Source organism: Halichoerus grypus, chromosome 9, assembly GCF_964656455.1.
Source record: "Halichoerus grypus chromosome 9, mHalGry1.hap1.1, whole genome shotgun sequence".
NCBI lineage: Eukaryota > Metazoa > Chordata > Mammalia > Carnivora > Phocidae > Halichoerus > Halichoerus grypus.
The window spans coordinates 143,786,613-143,797,020 of NC_135720.1; the positions used below are offsets into that span (position 1 = coordinate 143,786,613).

At 47.4% G+C, this 10,408-nt stretch overlaps 1 pseudogene across 1 annotated transcript; it reads left to right on the forward strand.

Moving 5' to 3' along the window:
* The first annotated feature begins 513 nt into the window (after positions 1 to 513).
* Positions 514 to 6,413, forward strand: LOC118547510 (uncharacterized; annotated as a pseudogene). The gene is made up of 2 exons (XR_013441484.1): positions 514 to 649; positions 3,958 to 6,413. The product of XR_013441484.1 is annotated as an uncharacterized LOC118547510 (transcript).
* Positions 6,414 to 10,408: the final 3,995 nt, after the last annotated feature.

Here is a 10,408-nt window from a genome sequence, read left to right on the forward strand (position 1 = left end):
TGAGCCGGCTCCGGGAGCTCTGCCGTCAGTGGCTGCGGCCCGAGACGCACAGCAAGGAGCAGATCGTGGAGCTGCTGGTGCTGGAGCAGTTCCTGACCATCCTGCCCGAGGAGCTGCAGGCCCGGGTGCGGGGATGTCGTCCGGGGAGCGGGGACGAGGTGGTGACTGTGCTGGAGAGTCTGGAGACAGAACTTGGAGATAAAAGACAACAGGTGGGAAAAGGTTAATCCATCGTTCATTTATTAGAGCACCAAGGGTCTACCAGCAAAGAGTGGGCATGTGTAAGCAAGGGGATTTCTTTTAAAGGTTATATTTATTTGTGAGAGAGAGCACAAGACGGGGGAGGGTCAGAGGGAGGAGCAGACCCCCCGCTGAGCGGGGAGCCCGATGCGGGACTCGATCCCGGGACTCCAGGATCATGACCTGAGCTGAAGGCAGTCGCTTAACCATCTGAGCCACCCAGGCGCCCTCTCTGATCATTTTATAAACCCAGCTCTTACTTGTACATCCTTAGGTTCAAGCCAGTGCACACTACAGACAAGAAGTACTATGGAAGGGAGTAGGACTTGTAAGCCTTGCACAGCCAGCGGCCGCTGACTGTCCAGCCAAAGTGCTATCCTTGGGAGTACAGTCTTGTGCAAGAGAATGGGTAAGCCTTAAAATGTGAATCTTGTGTGTTTTTTGTTTTTTTTTTTTTTTTGGTTTTTTTTTTAAAGCACTGCATATATAGCATCTGCTAGGAAGGAGTATTTCTGGTGAGAAAAATGATGTCTGGGGATTGAATAAATTTAACACCAAAAGGTTATTTAAAAATGAGCATATCCAGAGCTGATTTAATTTTTTTTAAAGATTTATTTATTTATTTTAGGGGCACCTGGGTGGCTCAGTTGGTTGAGTGTCTGCCTTGGGCTCAGGTCATGATCCCAGGGTCCTGGGTTCGAAACCCACATCGGGCTCTCTGCTCCGCGGAGAGCCTGCTTTTCCCTCTCCCTCTGCGTGCCGCTCCCCCTGCTTGTGTTCTCTCTCTCCCTCTTTCTCTCTGTCAAATAAATAAATAAAATCTTAAAAAAAAAAGATTTATTTATTTTAGTGCAGGGGAGGGGGAAGGTGCAAAGGGAGAGAGAATGAGAGAATATCAAGCAGACTCTGCACTGAGCACAGAATCCCACTCGGGGCTCCATCTCATGATCCTGAGATATCAACCTGAACCGAAACCAAGAGTCAGAGGCTTAACCGACTGAGCCGCCCAGGCACCCCAGAGCTGATTTAATTTTGAATTGGGATATGTGGTTCGTTTTTTATTAGTTTTTACTGGTTATGGTAGTGGTCTTCAATTCTAACTGTGAATCCAAATCACCAAGGAGCTGTTTAAAAATATAGACGCCCAGGGGTGCCTGGGTGGTTCAGTCGGTTAAGCATCTGCCTTTGGCTTCAAGTCATGATCCCAGCATCCTGGGATTGAGCCTCATGTAGGGCTCCCTGCCCAGCGGGGAGCCTGCTTCTTACTCTCCCTCTGCTACTCCCCCTGCTTGTGATCTCTCTGTCAAATAAATAAATAAAATCTTAAAATATATATATATATAGATGCCCAGATCTACCACAGATTTACTACAATGGGTCCTAGTATTATATTTTTTAATTAGTTATTAAAAGTGCTATTATTATAGAACAATAGTAGTGGTTTATATTTTTTTAATTGTAGTAGGTAGAGGACATAAAATGAAAATAAAAGTTCCATTCCCATGAGTTAACCACTGTTAACATTCTCTAATATATATTCTGAAATCTTCCTATGTGTTTTTCAAACCCCTGTCCCTCTTTTAGGTCAAGTAGTAGTATACTGTATTGACTTTTCTTATTTTCTATATTCTTGATGCCCTGGCATTTGGGGCCTTGATCCTGGTCAGACTGCCCCTCCCAGGGCTAGCTGATTCCTAGAGACAGCAGAGAACGCCTCCTGCAAGCACCCCTTTCATATACAAACCAAACAATCCAGAGCCCACTCCCTAGCCATCTCCTTTATCAAACTCTCACAAACCAAGCCCCTATTTCTCCTGCTGTAAATCACCCCAGGGCCAGGTATTGGACCATTAGAGAACATCCCTACAGCCCAGAGCCTGCCAAAATTATTCAAACTATCCAATCCTAAGCCATCTCAGCATACCTACGCTACCTTGCCTATTCCTTCTCGGGAAAACTCCAATAAAGGCTCTAGACCATGCTCTCCCCTCCCCATTCTCCCCTTCTGCCTCCTGACCGACTTTTGCGCTTTCCTGCATGGCCTGCTTGACAGGTCACAGCTGTTGCTAGGGATCTGTGAAAGTCAAAAGCTTTCTTCGGGATAGTGCTTTCCATGCCTCCCTGATTAACACAAATCTGGGTACATTTTAACACACATACACATCACTTTGTATTTTGCTTCTTTTTTTTTTTAACCTAATGAGAGTATTCAGGACGTTACTCGTTCATGCGTCAGACGTTCATTGAGCATAACCGTGTGTCCAGCAGTAAGCGCTGCAGCTACGGCGCTGCACGAGATAGTCCGTCCCTGCTGTCCCGCCTGTACATTGTAGTCACGTCGTGGCTGCCACGGTCTTCGTTCCGTCACTCGGTCGCAGTAGATGTGTGTGGCCTGGGTACAGCCTGAAGAAACAATACTGCTCGTATCCACAGAACTACTTTATTCTTTTAATTCGTCTTTAGTTTTGTGTTGCATGCATACGTTATAAGTAGCTTACTAGTCTTCTCCTGATGTACATTTAAGCTGTTTCAAGTATTTTTGTTGTTATAAACGATGCTTCAGTGGGTGTCTTTATGTAAAAATCGCTGGCACTTGTGTGAAAATACTGGGAGAGAAAAGTTCCTATAAATGCAGTCGCAGATTGACAGCCGCTGAATGAAGAGTAGGAGATGCATTACACAGACTGCGAAGCTGCCCTGATTACCGCTGAGGAAAGTGGAAGGGGGGACACAGGGTGATGGAGAAAGATAAATGAGGATTTGGACTTTTTACTTTCATACCTTTTGCACTGTTGACATTTTTACCAGAAGTATCTATTCCTCTGTAGTAAACAAAGAGCACAGGCTTTGGATTCCCACAGACCTGTGTTCTAGGCCAGACTTGACTGCTTACCTGCCATGTGATCATAGGCCACTTATGTAAGTTTTCAGTTCCAGTTTCTATATCTGTTACCTAGCTCATGGTGTTGTCCTATCACCAAAGGCTGGCTGATCAGCTATTTATTTCCATGTACCAAACCACCCCCAAAACCTAGTGGCTGAAGGGAACATCCCTTTTCTGTCCTACAGCTCTGAGGGTGACTACGAGAAGCAGGGTGGTCTCTCTGCTGCTTGTGATGCTGGGGTGAGCTGTAGTTAGCCAGGGGCTTCCTGGACCATGATGCCCAAAATACTTTACTCCCTTGGCTCATACCTGAGCAGGAGACGGCCAGAAAATTGCGCTTAGTGAGACTGTGGGACGGCTAAGCCTCAGGTTCTCATTCGCTCCTCCTGCAGTCTCTCTAGCAGACTGTCCACACTTCTCACACGGTCGCTCAGGGATCTCAGAGACGCAGATGCACCCGTGTAAAGTCTCTGTTCTTGAGCTGACACAGCTTTTCTTCCACCACATTCTGTTGAATGAAGTAGGTCACAGGCCAGCCTAGATCCTGCGTAGGAAGACTAAAGGGGGGTGAAAACTGGAAGGTATATAAACATTGGGGGACCTTTTGAAGATTCTTGGGAAATTTTCATTTCTTTCCTGCCATTTTGAGTTTTTAGATCCCAGTGAGGGCCCAAAAGGCTTTTATTTATTTATTTTTATTCTCTATGACTCATAGGTGCAGTGAGTGTCAAAAACCATTAGGATGATGGTTCTTGATTATTTACCCTAATCTTTCATTAAAACCCTTATATGGGGCATGTGGCATTTAAGTAATTGACTTGCTCTTCCAGCAGGAGGTGAAACCGGGACTGTGACTGGTGAATTAGCTCCAAAGCAGATTTCCGCAGAAAGGAATTCATTGGGTGTTTTCCAGGATGCAAGGTGTGGAAAAACTTTTCAATATGAAGGTAAATCAGAACAGCAAAAGGTCAACCGCACAGGAGTAAAATGACACAAATGTAAGGAGTGTGGGAAGGCCTTTTCTCAGAGCTCAGAGCTTGTTCATCACTGGAGAATCCACACTGGAGAGAAACCTTATCAATGTAATCAGTGTGGGAAAGCTGTCAGTTATAAATCAGCCCTTCTTTCACACCAGGAAATTCAAAATAAAATAAAATGCTATCGATGTAACGAATGTGGGAAAGCCTTCAGTCAAAACACAGGCCTGGTTCTTCATCAGAGAATTCATACTAGGAAGAGACCCTATGGGTGTAAAGAGTGCGATAAATCCTTTAATCAAAGCTCCCACCTTATTGGACATCTGAGGATCCACATTAGAGAGAAACCCTTCAAATGTGATGAGTGTGGGAGGGCCTTCAGTCAGAGGTCAGGACTCATGGAACATCAGAGAAGCCACATTGGGGAGAAACCCTACACACGTAAGGAATGTGGGAAAGCTTTCCGAGGGAGCACCAGCCTTACTCAGCATCTGAGGATCCACACTGGGGAGAAGCCCCATCGGCGTGAGGAGTGTGGACGGGCCTTATTTCAGAGGTCAAGCCTTGTTCGTCATCAGAGAATCCACAGAGGGCAGAAGTCTGTGTGTGTATCCTAATTGTAAGAAAGCCTTTAATCATAAATCAGGACTTACTGAACACTTCAGAAAGCTATGATGAATACAGACCCTATCACTGTGTGTAAATTCAAGAAACCGGGAATGTGGTATATCCATTTCATTATTATTCTAGGCAGTCAAATTGGAATAGATTGTAATATCCTACATCAGATTGAAAGAAGCTGGTAACATCATGGGACCAGAGTGCTCGCATACTGCTGGTGTCTGCTGTGAATGTTTCTTTCTCCTGGTCTTCCAGTCTCCTTTGCGGTCCGTCTGTACTTCTTCTTGAAGTCACTATCATCACACCCTAAATATCTTGATGATACAGTGGCTTCCATGTTTTGGACAGAGGACCACTGAGACCGTTAGTATGCATGCTCTGCAAAGGAGAACTTAGAAGGATAAGTGGGGAATGTGATGTTGTTTTTAAAGTCTTGTAAATGAGGGGTAAGCTAGGGAGTTAGTTGTGTTTTTTTTTTAAGTTTTTATTTAAGTAATCTCTACACCCAACGTGCGGCTCAAACTCATGATCCAAAGATCAAGAGTCGCCTATTCTTCTGACTGAGCCAGCCATGTGCCCCAGGAATTAGGTTTTAAAATGACTATTGGGTGGCTCAGTTGGTTGATCATTCGACTCTTGATTTCAACTCAGGTCATGATCTCGGGGTTGTAGGATTGAGCCCCACGTTGGGCTCTATGTTCACCGCAGAGTCTGCTTGTCCCTCTCTCTCTGCTCCTCCCTCTGGGAGTGCTCTCTCTTTCTCTAAAATAAATAAAATCTTTAAAAAGAAATAAAAAATAAAATGACTATAGCTTGCCCTTTTGTTTGTCTCTCCTTCACCCTGTTGGTGAGGGGGTAGTCCACCTCAGTATTCTGAGGATGGCCAAACACAGGACACCTGACGCTGGACAGATGGGCTTGACAGCAGCTTATCAGTCACACAGACCAGGGCAGGAGAACAGCACACCATACAGGGCCATTTGGGAGCCCAGTGAACAAACGGGGGCTTTGGGATTCAGGCTTTGTAGAAGCAAGAGGATGAGGTGACCCCTGGTTTTCTTGGGAGGATGTCATTGTTTGAATAATTTTCTGTGCAGGCAAGGAGGTGAAACCTCTTAGGTTGAGGATGAGGTGGGGTACAGCTAGTCTAGTTGATGTGGAACTAGTCAGGTGGGGAGCACTTCCTGCTGGGTGGGAGGCGTATCTAGCGAGAGCAGGAGAACCCATGGTTATGCCTTTGGGTCCCCTCGAGGCTCAAAGATACCAAAGCAGCACATGAAATTTTAGTCCTTGCTGTGCACTTTGTCAGCTTAGGGGAAAGGCACAGTTTTTGGCAAAGAGTTATGATGTATATATGTATCCTCAACTCTGTACTTTATTCATGTCTTCTTTTTGTACTTTTAAATCTCAGTGATACACATTTCTTCTCTGGGGGGAAAAAATCCCAGAATTTCCTTTGGCCATCCAGCACTCTAGCTGGACTTGATCACATATTGGCAGTGGGATTGAAGAGACATCGGGTACCACGGTCTGTAATGCTTCTCCTGCATCCTTGTGACTTTCTTATGCTAAAAACCAGTAGATGTTTCAAGCTCAGCTCCCGCACTGTCCACCCTAATCCTCTGGATGCTTCTGTCCTCGTTATGCATTAGTTTATCTTTTCAACCTTGGAATAAACAGTCTGAGAAGCATTGGTGTTGTCTTCTACCTTGAATGAAATATGCTTCTCACTATTAAGACTTGAGAAATTAAAAAGTTTATAAATTAGAAAATATATAAAAATTGGGTATTTCACTATATTCTTATTTTTATGGGGATGGTATGAATAAATACCAACCAAGAAAACTCTGGAGGTGCTAATTGTTCATACCTACTGCCATCAGAATACTTCTATTGTTTCACCCTGTTTCAAGGCTTAGATAGGAAATACTTGGGAGGTTGAAGTCTCCAGGCCAGAAGGAAGTCAATAAATATGACAAAAATAAGAGATAGGTGGATACAACGTTAAATCTCCCTGAAGTTAGACACCTTGAAATTTAAAATATAGGCTTTCACAGAAGACGTGTACATTTGAGGAATTTTCAACCAACTGGAGGAATTCTCCCATGAAATGTGCTGATGCACTGAGCTTTTTGGCAGTAGGAATTATGCCAGAGATGAAAACTGGCAGCCAAAAGTTCAGATACATTTGGCAGACACTTGTGTAGCTCATTCGTTGTTTTTAAGAATTGAATTCATTGCCAACTTAAAAAATGTAGAGATTTTATGTAAAAATTGGGATTTCCATTTTATTTTGAAAAATTAAGATCTGGCATTATTGGGCCAGACCTCATTGGCATCATCACCCTCCAGCTCATTATGTGACTGGGCCCTGGAGATGTGAATTTGCTTATCTGGAGAATGACTTCAGAAGACGTTTATGTTTAATAGCAGAGAAAACAGAAACAAGGTGAAGTCAACTTTTACCTTTTTAAAAAATTTATTTATTTTTTGAGAGAGCCATTGTACACGGTGGGGAAGGGCAGAGGGAGAGAATCTTTAAGCAGATTCCCCGCTGAGTGTGGATCCCATTGTGGGCTCAATCTCACCACCCATGAGATCATGACCTGAGCAAAACCAAGACTCAGAGGCTTAACAGACTGAGCCACCTAGGCACCCCGTCTTTGGCCTTTTTGATAGGTTGCTTGCAAAACAATGGGAAACCATAAATTGAGGAAGTTTTAAAAGTAGGATTATTTGTTGATGTAGCTTAAGTGAAAATAATAAATACATACTGTAAATGTCAATAATTTGACCTTTGCAGCCAAACATTTTCAAAAGCAGAGAGAACAGCTCTCTGCATGGTGATTTGACTAGTACAGATTTCTGAAGATGTTACGTGTTTAAAGAGTGGTCATTGCAGGGGCGCCTGGGTGGCTCAGTCGTTAAGCGTCTGCCTTCGGCTCAGGTCATGATCCCGGGGTCCTGGGATCGAGCCCCGCATCGGGCTCCCTGCTCAGCTGGGAGCCTGCTTCTCCCTCTCCTGCTCCCCCTGCTTGTTCCCTCTCTCGCTGTCTCTCTCTGTGTCAAATAAATAAAGTCTTAAAAAAAAAAAAAAAAAAAGAGGGGCACCCGGGTGGCTCAGTCGGTTAAGCGGCTGCCTTCAGCTCAGGTCATGATCCCGGGGTCCTGGGATCGAGCCCCACGTCGGGCTCCCTGCTCGGTGGAGAGTCTGCTTCTCCCTCTCCCTCTGCCTGCCTCTCTGCCTACTTGTGCTCTCTCTCTATCTCTGTCAAATAAATAAATAAAATCTTTTAAAAAAAAAAAAAGAATAGTCATTGCATACATATATGTCATGCATTTTAAGGGTATATACAAAAAGTAAAATATGGATTCACACGATGTATTATAATCTAAGTGGAAAGATAAATGAACACAAATCAAGGAACAATTCTGCCAGGAGTAACTGGGACGGTATATAAAGAAAATGGGTATGGGCATTAGTAGGACTTTAAGGATGAATTTCATCAGTAAAGGTACTCCAGAAAAATAGAATATGATTATTTATTTATTTATTTAGGAATCGGCTCAGGCCATTGCGGGGGCTGCTAAGTCTGAAACCTGCTAAGCAGGTTGGCAGGCTGAGAACTCAGGCAGGATTTCCACGTTACAGTTTTGGAGCAAAATTCCTTCTTGGGGATAGATCTGTTTTTTTCTCTTAAGGCCTTCAGCTGATTGGGTGAGGCCCACCCACCGGTGCGCCCCGTCCACCAATCCCCGCTGTTAGTCCGGTCTAACCATGTCCGTTCGCGGCGGCGTCCGCCGTTGCCCACACCACCGGGGCCACCGCCACGCCAGGTCGGAGCTTGAAGCCGCCACGGCGGACGCCCAGGGAGAGGCGCGAACGCGGTCTACACCCCTCGCCGGAGCGGCGCTGTCCGCGGGCGTCCCACGCACTGCGTTCCGAGGGCCGTGGCGCGCAGCAGGGTCTCCCAAAGCGTGTTGCTCCGGCTGTTCGCGTCGAAGTGATGGGGTCCTTGCTTCCGTGCGCGTCCCGCGGGGAAACGCGGGGAAGGGGCCGGGCGGAGCAGGGGAGTAATCCGCCTGGGTCCGGGGGCCGCAGGCCGGGCGCGAGCCTGCCCTCAAGGAGAGACCGGGTGCGCGCGGGGCAGGTGGCGGGGCGGCCGGGCGAGCGGCTCCGAGAACCAGAGGCGGGCGTGGGGACGGCGACCGCGCGGGCCGAGAGCGCACATCCTAGACAAACCCAAGCCTCCAGGTTCTTACACAAAAGGAGCCTCTCGGGGACCCGGTTCCTCGGCGATCGACGGCGTCTAGCTGCGTGCTCGCGTCCGCTCGGCCTGCGGCGCTCAGGCTCTGCTCTCCGGCTCCGGCGAAGACCCAGGGCCCCGCAGTGCATCGCCGAGAGAGGACGGGCGCCGGAGTCGGGGCGAGGGATGCGGGGCGGCCTCTGCTCCGCCTGCCCAGCCCGGCTGCCGGGAGCGCCTCGCCCCGCAGACCAGAGCCCGGAGTTCTTGCAGCCGTGGGGCGGGGCGCGCTGCATTTCCCCGGCTCGGGCGCCCAGCAAAGACTTGATTCCGTAGCCTTGGCAACGATTTGTCCCTAAACTGTGCAGCTTGGTTTATCGCTGCCATCTTATAAAGGTAACGGGCTTAGCTAAGTTCTTCGCTGCCCAGGTGATTCTGTTTGCAACACGTTCTGATGTCCCAGAGCCTTCACCCCGACTCTGCCGTGAGTCAAGTGAGTTTTCTCTTGAGCCTTCGCAGCCTGTGACCCTGACTCCTGTCGTCCACACTCCCTGGGAACAGGAAGGTTTGCACATAGTGACACTGCAAGAGAAGTGCATGCTTGGGAGCAGTCTAGACTGGGAACGTGCATCTTCTCCGAAAACTCTCTCGCTGGCATTTCGGGCGCTTCTGCTACCAGGAGGCCCTTGGACCCCACGAATTTCTAAGCAAGCCCCAGGAACGTTGCCATCAGTGGATGAAGCCAGACGTGCATACAAAGGAGCAAATCCTGGAACGGCTGGTGATGGACCATCGCCCCCACCCAGGGCGAGCCAGAGGCTGTAGAGGGGGAGGCATGGGGAAAGGGAGGGGGCTACGTGCGGGAGAAGCCGGTGTCCAGGCGGTTACTCATATGTGACATGACCCTGAACAGACTTGCTGGACTCACGGCTATTTTCGAACGCAGCCAGGCCTTATCTTCTGGGAGAGTCTAGTCCGCGCCTCCAGGCCAGTGGTCTGCAAATCCCAAGGGAAGGAGGTTATTTCTGCTACAGACTTAGGTCAGCAAGAAGGAGCGCGTAAGCTGGAAGCAGGTTAACCCTTACGACGGGTTGGAGTGTGCTCACCCCCGAAGAGTGCATCAGCTGATGAGAAGATCTCTTCAGTGAGGTCGAGCTTCTGTTGTCATTTGTTTTTAGTATATTACAGACCACACAAGGATAACCTGTTTTTATTAGATGGGCTCAACAATCAAACCATTCTCCCTCTTCCTCCAGGATGTCCCTGGAAGGCAAGCATTCTTGTCTCAAATGCTGGATTCTACTTATTTTCTAATATGTCAGACAACGGACAGAAATAGAAGTGTACGTCAATGAAAGTGACTTCATATTTTTAACGGTACAGTGTGCTTTTCCAACCTGTTCCGTGTGTTCCGGGAGGCGCCGGAAGTGACGTGGGGGCGT